Source organism: Zalophus californianus, chromosome 17 (assembly GCF_009762305.2).
Source record: "Zalophus californianus isolate mZalCal1 chromosome 17, mZalCal1.pri.v2, whole genome shotgun sequence".
NCBI classification, from domain to species: domain Eukaryota; kingdom Metazoa; phylum Chordata; class Mammalia; order Carnivora; family Otariidae; genus Zalophus; species Zalophus californianus.
In genome coordinates, this window is record NC_045611.1 from 49,731,374 (window position 1) to 49,743,113 (window position 11,740).

Genomic DNA, 11,740 nt, shown 5'->3' on the forward strand with positions numbered 1-11,740 from the left:
CGGAGTCAGAGTGACGTGATGGGAGAAAGACTTCACGGGCCCTGGCTGGCGTGGAAGACAGAAAGAAGCCACGAGCAGAGCCCAGAAGCTGGAAAGGACAAGAGCCCAGATGCTCCCGCAGAACCTCCAGAAGGCGACCCAGCCCCGCCGACACCTTGATTTTGGCCCCGGGTGACCCATTAAGGACTTCGGACCTCCCGAACCGGAAGCGAATAAATTCCTGTTGTTTTAAGCCACTACACACTTGTGGGAACTTGTTACAGCTGCCACGGGAAATTCATGTAGGGGATGAGGACGAATTCGAAGGAAGGGAAGTTGCATCTCCTGCTGACTCAATACGCCAATACTCTGGGGATGTTGAAATCCCCAGACCTCTCAGGACACCCTCATCTCCTGCTTCTGAGAAGGTCAAGGCACGGGCAGGGTCGGCCCCAGCACTGGCCACTCTGGTGCAGAGTGTCTGCCTTCCTCCCCTCTTTTCCAGCAACCCCTCGTCAAACCCCAGTATCTGTTCTCTCCTTTTCCTCAGTAATAGGGTTTTGAACCAAGAGCATGGCTGCTGAGCAGGAAAACTACATTTCCCAGATTGCCCTGCAGCTCGAGATAGCCCTGTGACTAATTCCCAGCCAATGGGATATGAGCAGAAGTGATTAGCAGCACACAGTCCTCAAGTCACACCCTTAAAGGGAGAGCATTCCCCCTTCCCAGAGGCTGAAGATGTGGTGGTGAGAGCCATCTCGGATCACATAGACAGGGGCGCACAGAGCCAGGTTAGGGGGAGCTGGGGCAGGGACAGCAACGGGGACAGAGCCACCACGCCAGGTTAGATAAGTTACCTGGGAGAGAAAGACTCCTCTCTTGTGCAAACTACCATTACTTTGGGATTCTTTGCATCCACGTCCTTCTAAAACTTGATTCATACAACCCCCACCTTCATGACGACAGTATTGGGCGCTTGGGTGGCTGTCGTTAAGCGTCTGCCTTCGGGTCAGGTCATGATCCCAGGGTCCTGGGATCGAGCCCCGCGTCAGGCTCCCTGCTTGGTGGGAAGCCTGCTCCTCCCTCTCCCACTCCCCCTGCTTGTGTTCCCTCTCTCGCTGTCTCTCTCTCTCTCTCTGTCAAATAAATAAATAAAATCTTAAAAAAAAAAAAAAAGACGACTATTTTTTTCAAGAGTAAGCTCTCTGAGCCTGATTGCTCACTTAGTATCAACCCTGATATGGACGGAATTGCATCCCCCAAAATGTGTGTGCTGAAACCCTAACCCTCCCTGGGATTGTATTTGGAGACAGAACCTTTAAAAAGGGAGGGGACACGGCAAAGCATGCAGGCTTTTAAAGGCTTTCACCCAGAAGTGATACGCCCACCCACATCTCCTTGGCCAAAGGAAGGCGCATGATACACTCTAATGTCAAGAGCGCTGGGCAGGTGCAATGCTACCATATATGCAGAATAGGGGAAATGGGGGTGCCTGGGGGATTCAGTTGGTTGAGCGTCTGCCTTTGGCTCAGCTCATGATCCCAGGGCCCTGAGATGGAGCCCCTCATCGGGCTCCCTGATCAGCTGGGAGCCTGCTTTTCCCTCTCCCTCTGCTGCTCCCCCTGCTCGTGCTCTCTCTCTCTCTCTCTCTCTCTCTCTCTCTCTCTCATACTCTCTCTCAAATAAATAAAATCTTAAAAAAAAAAAGAATAGGGAAAACCGATATGCACGAACAGCCCAATCAATGCACCGTCATGACTCACACCAGGGCCCACATTCTCAACTACTATGTCTCCCTGAGAAAACTTCCCAGGAAGACCTGCTCTCCTCCACCTCTTCATTCAATGACTCATTCATTCATTCAGCAGGTGATGGACCGGGGTGGCGGGCCCGGCCAGGGACGAAATGCACAGAGCCAGAAGATATTTAGGACAAAACATTGACAGAATTTGGTCCTGGGTGAGATGTCCAGGGATGAGGGAGGAGGATGTGTCACAAACGTGTTCGTTCATCAGCTCAACAAACATTTATTGATCACCTGCTGTGTGCAGTTGTTATCGCCAAGGACAAAACAGAGATCCCTGCCCTCAGAGAACTGACAACAAATGGCATCAAACATAATTTCCAGGGGAGTGATGTTATGAAGGAGAATGAGCAGGTGCCGAGAAAGCTGGGGGCGGGGCTCAAGTGGGGGACCCCTGCCCCATGTCTGGCTTGCTGATGGAAAGCAGGGGCAGTGGCGGCATTCACAGTGCAAGAGGGTCAGGTTTGCAAGGAGGGAAAACGTGTCCACGTGAAAACTTGTACACAAATGTTCACAGCACTGCTCATAATAGCCAAAAAGTGAAAACAACCCAAATGTCCGTCAGTGGATGAGTGGAGAAACAAAACGTGGTGTACCCAGATAGTGGGATATAGTCCGACCATAAATATGGACCGAAGTACTGGGCCATGCAACAACGTGGATGAACCTTGAGACCATGATGCTGAGTGAAAGTAGCCAGACACAAAAAGTTACATATTGTCTGAGCTCATTGATGGGAAATGTCCAGAACAGATAAATCCATAGAGACAGGAAGCTCAGACGGCTGAGTGGTTGCCAGGAGCCGGAGGGACAGGGAGATGGGGAGTGCCTAATAAGGGGTAGAGTGTTTCTTTTGGGGGTGATGGAAATGTTCTAAAACTGATCATGCAGATGGTTGCACCACCCTATGAACATATTAAAAACACTGAATTGTACACTTTAAATGGGTGAATTGTCTGGTATGTGAATTATATCTCAACAAAACCAAGAAAGAGAAGGGAGGGAGAGAAGGTGGGTGGGAGGGAAGAGGGCAGGTTTGGGAAGTCGGTTGCGAATTCATTTCGGTGTGTTGGCAGGAGGCAGCTGGAGACCCGGGGGGCGGCAGGGGGGGGGACAGTAAACATGGGTGCACCCTGCAGCATGGTCGCCCCAGAAATGTCATCTTTTATCACTGGTTGGGATTTAAGGTGATTGGATCCGTCCTTTCTGCCAGACTTGCAGGCAGGACTCGTGTCAACGCAGAGCCAGCAGGGGGCAGCAGAGGACCACGCAGACCCACGGACCAGCACACTGGCTGCTTGGAGGACCTCCCCCACCCCACCTCGGGGCACCTGTCCCCAGCCTTTGCCCCTTTGTTTACCCTTCTGAGAGCCCAGAGAATGTACCCGGCTGCCCAGACCCAAAACCTGGGCTCCGCCTTCCCTCAGGGAGGGGCAAACCCCAGAACCTACCTCCTAGGCCTCCCGAGCTTGGGATCTCTACAGCCCAGCCCTGGGCCAGATCGCGTCTCCCCATCACTTTCCCAGCCTCCTACCTGGTCTCCTGCCCCCTCCTATCCTCTCACCACAAGACAGCCCAAGGGAGCTTTCTAAATCCCAAACTCAGTCCTGCCCCTCCCTGCTCGGAGCCATCCATGGCTCCCCAGTGCCCTTAAAGTCAGGCTTCTCGCGGTAGCCTGCAACTCCCTGGGAGTTCTGGCTCCTGAAGTCCCCTCAGGCTCCCTCTCAACACGCCTGACCCTCACCCACACCCTGTGGTCTGAGGTCTATCATCCACCACTCTGAACCGCTTCCAGGCCCTCCACATTCTGCTCCCTGTGCTGGGAGTGTGGCCACAGGCACGGTGCTCCACCCTGCCGGCCCCACCCCCATGCACCCTCCCCGTCTCAGCTCAGACACCTCTTTCTCCAGGAAGCCCTCCCTGACTGTCAAGCTGGGTCAGGTCGTTCTCCTGAGTTCCTCTACCTCAACCCTGCCCACTCCGGGTGGCCCCTGTCTAGAGATTTGTCTGGCCACTGGACTATGAGCCCTGGAAGGGCAGGGCCAACCAAGGCTGCCTGGGTCAGGGATGGGTCCCAGCGCCACCCAGCACGGCAGGCACAGGGCAAGGGCTCGGGGAGCTGACGCAGGACAAGTGAATGTGTGCGGATTCTCAGGGTCCGTATGTCCTTCCCTCCCTGTGCCTGGCAGTCCCCACTCACCCATCAACAGACGTTCTCTGAGCCCCTGCTGGACACCCAGCTCCCCGGGCTCCAGGGACATAAGAGAAAGCGGACGCGCCCCTACGCTCGGGAAGCTGGCCGTCTCGGGGGAGGCGACGGGACCTGCCGGGCACTGCGCTGAGCGCTTCACGTTTATCAACTTATCTGAGCCTCCCCACGGTTGTGTGAGGGAAGTGCTAGGCCCAGTCCCATTTCCCAGGTAAGAAAACTGAGGCACAGAAGCTTCAGGTCACGCGGCATAGAAAACGGACACGCGGGGCAAAGAGCAAAATCTAACACCCGACTTTCGCCTCCACTCATCCCAGTCCGTAAAGAAGGACCAAACATAACCCAAGGCCACCACTCTGGGGTCCGCGTGTCGAAGCAGAGGGGCCTGCCTTCCACATGAGGGCCCATGGAGAAGGCATTGCTCACCCCAAAGAGAGAGGCATCACCGAGGGGGGAACTTGAGGCACTGGGTGAAGTGTTGGGCCTGATTTGGAAGAGACCAGTGTCCTCGGCCGGGACTGGGAGCCGCCCCACCAGTCCTTCACTCTCTCCACCCAAGCTCTGCCCCCCAAGGCTCAGTGCAGACCCCCACTCCCTTCCTCTGAGTCCTGGGCACCACTAGATTCTCAGGGCTGTGGCTGCTCGTTATACAAATGAGGAAGTGGCTGTCTGGGGAAGGAAATGGGCTGGCCCATGTCCAAGACTGATTATGATTCATGGGGAAAACCCTTCCCTCCCGAACTCAACCCCTTTGTAGGCAGAGGGCATTGCCCTCGGAGCATCTGTCTGGCAGGGCCAGGCGGGTGGAGGAGGGCCGTCCGCAGGGGTGTAGCCCCCGAAAGGCCATGCAGCAGGCCTCTCCCTGCACCTGGAGCCCAGCGGGGAGCCCATGAGTTGAGACGGGGCGGGGGGGGGGGGGGGGATCTTTATCTGCTAAATGCACTGGGGTTGCATGGAAAATTTAGCTTGAAGATAGCATCCCACTGCGGGAGTCAGCATTTCAAAATAACGAACCGTTTCTGGACCCTGGCAGGAGGAAACTTTGGGGTGGTGAAGGTGTTCTCAAACGAGATTTGGTGATGGCTACCCAAGGGGAAATTTATGCTATGAAAATCACGCCTCAGGGGGAGTGCCCAGCTGGCTCAGTCGGTGGAGCGTGCGACTCCTGATCTCAGGGTCATGAGTTCGAGCCCCACGTGAGGCGTAGAGATGACTTAAAAAAGAAATCCTGGAAAAAAAAAAGACAGAAAGAAATTTATGCCCCCAGTGAAGCTAAGCATGAGATGATATTTATGAGACTGGAAATCTGAATACTGACTAGGTATTTAAAGATTTTTTTTTAAGATTTTATTTATTTATTTGACAGAGAGAGACACAGCGAGAGAGGGAACACAAGCAGGGGGGAGTGGGGGAGGGAGAAGCGGGCTCCCCTCGGAGCAGGGAGCCGGACTCGATGCCAGGAGCCTGGGATCATGACCTGAGCCGAAGGCAGACGCTTCACGACTGAGCCCCCAGGCGCCCCCTAGGTATTTGAAGATATTAAGGAAGTGTTTTTTGTTCATCTTATTTTCACGTGTTAGGTGAAAACATGACATTGTGTTTTTTGTTGTTGTTTTTTTAATGAGTCCCTACGTTTTAGGGACAGAGGCTGCGGTAGCTATGAATAGGATGAAAAGAGGCCTGGAAGTTGCCTTCAAATACTATAGGTCAGGCGCGGGTGGGGGAAGGGAAGCAAGATCGGTGGCAGCTGGGGGATGGGCAGAGAGGCGTTGCTCTCCCCTCTCCTTTTGATGAGTGCGTGGAATTCGGAAATTTTCCAGAATAAAAAGTTATTAAATTGTATTTACCTAACTCTAAATCCAAATCCACCCCTTCCCATATTCCTGATGGATAAAATGAGGCTCAGAGAGAGAAAGGACATCTAGCCAGATGCCTTCTGACCCTTGCCCCCTCCGGCGCCACCCCCCCCCCCCCCGGAGAATGCTGGCACTCTCTCTCTGCTCCCCTCCACTTCCCTAACTCCAGAAAAGTCCAGCTTCTCACACTTACCAATCCAGTCCCCTGCAGCCCCTCATTCCAGACCTAGATCCTTCTCTTCTGTCACTCATCAGCCTTACCGGCACCTCACTCCCCTCTAATGGGCCATCTTGCATCCAAAGTCTTACTCCCTAGGTCTCCTGGTCTCGCTGGAAGTACCTTAGCCCACGGCCCCCTCCCTCCCTCAGCTCCAGCCACACCAGCCGCCTTGCTCTCCTCACACTCACCAAAGACTTTCCTGCCTCAGGATCTTTGCACTCGCTGTGCCTGCTGCCCCAAACACCCTTCACCCAGATGTTCGCAGACCCTGTGTGTCACCTCCTTCGGGTCTCAGCTCACATGTCACCTCTTCAGAAAGGCCCTCCCTGACCTCTCTAGCTAAAAGAGCAACAACCTTCATCACTCTTATCCTCTGGCCCTACTTTATTTTTTTATAGCAGTTATCTCTCCTTGACATGATATGCTGTATCAGGTTTTTTTTATTAGCCTTCCTCTCCCTCCAGTGGATTATGCCCCACAAGGAAAGGGATGTTGCCTGTATCCCCAGCACAGCCCAGCAGATAGTTGGCGCTTAACAAATATTTCTCGAATGATTAAAGGACTTGGAAACCCCCCCCCTTCCCCCATGAACGAGGTGAGAGGAAGAGGGGGGGGATGGGATTCCAGGCAGAGGGAAGAGCCTGCGCTAAGGTGTGAGGCTGGCCCCTCCAATCCGCCCGTCCCCCTCCTGCATGGTAGCCCAGATCTTCTTCCGGGGGGGGGGGGACTTTGGGGGATCTGGGGTCCCTTCTCCCCAAGGACAGCCTCCCCAGGCCTGAGCCCAGACCTTGCCTGCCAGTCGGGCACAGGAAGCCACACCCTGAGGTCAGGTCCATGAGTAAATATTGCAGCACCCAGGCCTCCTCTCAGCAGATAAGGGAAGGTGGGGGGGTCAGAAACCTGCTTTGGCCTCGCTGAGGGATTAGCTCCAGCCGACCCCTCAGCTCCAAGGTTTCTGCTCGAGGAGGATGGGATAGTTTCCATCTAACAAATACTGATTTGAGTCCGCAGTGGGTGGGGTCTCAGGTGGGCTCCCCAGGGAGCTAGTGACGTGGCTGGTCAGATAAGAGGGCTAGGGGTAGCGGAAGAGCTGACAAAACAAGATCAGGGAACCTTGTCCCTAGCCTGCTGTGCCTGGCAAAGATAAGACTCACCCACTCCAACCTCCTGAGGCAATGGCCCTGAGCCTCAGTTTCCCCGGGCTGCAAAACAGATCCTTGGGCAAGGAGGGAGAGGGGGTGCCTGATGAGGGAACAGGTAAAGCCAACAATGTCAAAATGAATGATAGCATCGGTGTAAACCAGATCTGCACAATCCGTCCAGCCACTGCCACTCCCTGCCCGTTCCAGTGCCTTCCCACAGAAGGGACACCAGCCACATACACAAAAGAAGACATCCTGGTATCACAGGAAGAAAAGCACACACACACACGCACAAACAGGTGAAATGAATTTATTTAACCCAACATAGGCAAAATGTTATCATCTCAACATGGAATCAACATAAAAAATGAATGATCTGGGGCACCTGGGTGGCTCAGTCATTAAGCGTCTGCCTTGGGCTCAGGTCTGGGATCAAGCCCCGCATCAGGCTCCCTGCTCGGCGAGGAGTCCGCTTCTCCCTCTGCTTCTGCAACTCCCCCTGCTTGTGCTCCCTCTCTCACTGTGTCTTTATCAAATAAATAAATAAAATCTTTTTTAAAAAAAATGAATGATCTATTTCATTTTACTTTTTTTTTTTTTTTTTTTTTTTTGCCAGCAACAAGTCTTCAGTATTTGGTGTGGTCATTTTACTCAGAGCTCATTTCCATTCGGATAAGCTAGTGGCTCGTGGCTACCATACTGGACACAGCTAGACTGTTGCAATCACCTCCTCAGGGCCTCCCGGCACAGACCCTCACTCCCCAGCCCTCTGTCTGTTACCCACAGTGCAGCCAGAAGCTCCTATTAACACCTAAGTCAGCCCCCCTCCCTTCTCTGCTCAGAGTGCTCCCATGGCTCCGGTCTCAGAGTAAAAGCCGAAGTCCTCCCGTGGCCCATGAGGCTCTGCAGGATCTGCCCCCATTCCCTCGTTGGCCCCTTTGCTCTTCCCCACACTCACCGAAACACTCCTGCCTCAGGACCTTTGCACTTGCTGTGTCCTCTGCCTGGAATGCTCTTCCCCCAGATTCAGCATGACTCCCTTAGTAAGACTCTACCCCAGTGTTGCCTCCTACAACATCTTCTCACTACTGGTCAGAAACCAGTGCCCAGGCCACCTGTAATGCCTCCCCCGGTTTCTTTCTCCCCATGGCTTTATCCCCACCTGATAGAAAGTTCTATGTGTTTGTGTTTGTGTTTATTTGCCTACTGAATGTCTCCCCAAACAAAAGGTCAGTTCTATGAGGCAGGGATTTTTGTCCTATTCATGACTGTGACCTAATGCCTGGCACAGTGCCTGGCACATACTAGGTACTCAAGAAACTTCAGCTCTCGGGGCGCCTGGGTGGCTCAGTCAGTTAAGCGTCTGCCTTCGGCTCAGGTCATGGTCCCGGGGTCCCGGGATCGAGCCCCGCATCGGGCTCCCTGCTCAGTGGGAGGCCTGCTTCTCCCTCTCCCTCTCCCCCCTGCTTGTGTTGCCTCTCTCGCTGTGTCTCTCTCTGTCAAATAAATAAATAAAATCTTAAAAACAACAACAACAACAAAGGAACTTCAGCTCTCAAGCGAACCAAGGATCCAGGCTCCTGTCCAAGAGCACCAGAGGAGAGGCAGGGGGGTGGGGGCTAGGGGTGGATCTGGAAGGGCAAGGACAGCAGAGAGCCGTCAGTGTGACCCCACAAGGGGTAGGGAGCCATGGCAGAGTCTGGACGGAAGCCTGGATGTGTCTTAGGCCTCCCAGAGACGTGGCCTCATCACGCTCCTCAACCAGATAGCGAATCACCAGAAACCCGGGCCTCGCTGGAGACTCCTGTCTCTGTCATCCACACCTGGTGTCTGCTTCCACAAACACCCTTTGAGCCCCTGCTCTGTGCCCGACCCTGTGCTGGGCAGCAATGGGGACACGGCAGTGAGCGCAACGGCCCAGGTTCTGCCCTCCCAGGACTCAGTTCAGATGGGGAGACAGGCCCACCCCCTGACTGGGAGGATCCACGGTGGTCAGGGCTGGGACTGGGGATCCCAGGGTGTCCTTAACCCAGCCTGAGAGTACAAAAGGGCTTCCTGGAGGAGGAGGAGTTGGGCAGGCAATGGAATAGAGCAGAGGGAAGCAGGGATCTGCTGGGTGGAGAGGGCATAAGACAGAATATCTGGAGTATAGTTGCCGGCAAGAAGGGGTGCCCACAAGGCTGGTCAAGCCGGCGGGGGCTCGGCCATGCAGGGCCTCATGGGCCGCACCGAGGAGCTAGGCTTTTCTCCTGAGGGCACTGGGGAGTCATGGCAGGTGCTGAGCACCATGGAGGGAGGGACGGTGAGACCAGGGCCAGGGACCTGGGAGAACTTGCAGAGGGAAACCAGACGGGAGGTGGGCGGGTGCCTGGGCCAGGGCAGAGGGCACAGGGAGAGAAAGGCACATATGGAAGAGAGATTTAAGAGCAGGTGCCACAGGGTGTGGTGTGCTGGGAGGGGCGGGGGCGGAAGCATCAGGGACACAGCCCTGGGTCTCTGTGTCCCAATGACAGGTGGATGGTGGCGCCATCCCTGATAAGAGGAGCAGGTCTGGGGGAAGATGCCAAGGTCAGTTTGGGACAAGGTGAGTGAGTGGTGCCCAGGGACACCTAGGGGGAGGCATCCTGAATGACTCCGGGACGCCAGCCCAGGGCTCAGGGGAGAGGCCTGGGTCAGGACAGAGAAGGATGAGGTGAGGTTGCAGGCGGGGCAGGGGAAACAGGAGGTGCCAGGGCACCTACACCTGCCGCCACCCCCCCATCAGAGCCCCGCCCTGCAAGGGTAGCTCAGGACACCGGGCAAACTAGGAGAAGCAAACCAGAACAGGTGAGCCACAGGTATGGCTGCTGCCCAGACGCAGGCCACTGGGGCCTGAGAAGGACCAGGACCCAGAAGCCATCAAGACATCAATAAGAACACATCTGTCAAAAACACTCTTCCCCCAGATCCCCCCACGGCCTCTGCCAACCTCACCTTTCCAGAGACACCGTCCCTGATCCCCTCCCCCCTCTCCAATTTAAAAATCACAAGCCGCCTTCCTGGCTTTAGTTTTCCCCAACAACACTTAGGTCCATCCCACATAGAATAGAGTTTATATTTTATTTTTTAAATGTTTTGTTTATTTATTTGACGGGGAGAGAGAGAGAGAGCACAAGCAGGGGGACCGGCAGGTGGAGGGAGAGGGAGAGGCAGGCTCCCCGCCGAGCAGGGAGCCCAATGTGGGACTCGATCCCAGGACCCTGGGATCATGCCCTTAGCCGAAGGCAGATGCTTAACCAACTGAGCCACCCAGGTGCCCTAGAGTTTATATTTTATTTGTTTACCCCATGAATGTCAGCCCCGAGAGGGCAGGGATTTTATCTACTAGCACCTAGAACAGTGCCTGGCAGACAGGAGATGCTCATTCAATATTTGTTGACTAAAACAACCCTATGGGGTGGGTATGGTCATTGTTCCCATTTCTCAGATGAGGACACCGAGGCCCAACAGGCTCCATAACTTGCCCAGGGTCGTGGAGGTAGGAGACAGTGGACTAAGTCCAGGGCCTGCACCTTTAATAACAGTCACACCAACCAGACCTTGTGTGTGTTTTGGGGGGGGGGGCCCATCCTGCCAGGTGCTGGCCATCTCACTAAGTGCTCTCAACAACCCTGAGCAGGGTCTACCCTCAGCCGTGCTTCTCAGAGCAGCAAATGGAGCCTCAGCAAGGAGCTGCCTCCAACCCTACTTCGGGGAAGTGCAGAGCCAAGGTCAAAACCGGACTCTCTCTGGCCCCAAGCTCTCCACACGCACACCTGAGAGACAGGGAAAACAAGGCCAAAGAAGGAAAGAGAGAATGTGGGTTTCTCAGCCCCGTATGGGAGGCCGGTAGGGAGCAGAGCCCCAAAGAAAGTGTGTAGCCACCCCGCCTCCTTCCCCCATGTGGCTTTGGAGACAGAGCAAGGTTCATATTCCCTCTCCCAGCAGGAACTTGAGCAAGTCAGAGCCCGTGCCCGGTGCCTCAGTTTCCCTATCTGCAAATGGGGGTTCTAAAAGGGCTCACCTCGCAGGACATCCCCTGAGAGGACAGCTGAAGGTCACCCACGGCGCAGAGGCTGGGAAATGACAGTCCCTGCTGGTTGGTTTTATTCCTCGGTGACCCCCAAGTTCACCAGGGAGGCCGAGGCCTGGGTCCCGGGTAAGAACTGCCCTAAAATCTTCCCCCCACGCCACCGCCTCCTCCCTGGCGACCTGGTTCTTCTCCTGGTACCAAACCCGGGCCCTTGGCACAAAGAAGGTTAGGCAGCGCCCCAGGAGGCCTGGCCGGGTCGTGGCCCCTGGCCCGTGCCTGCCACACCAGCTCTGGTACCCACACGGGGCCCCAGATCCTCGGTGACTCGATCCCTCCAAATTCAGGTGATCTCCCCCGGCTCCAAATCACCGAACCCTCCCAGGTCCCGCGCCAGACGGAGCCAGGTCCCCACCAGCAAGGGCCTCGGAGCACTGGGACGTCAACACCACTGCCTTTCAAGACCAGGTTGGGGGCGAAAG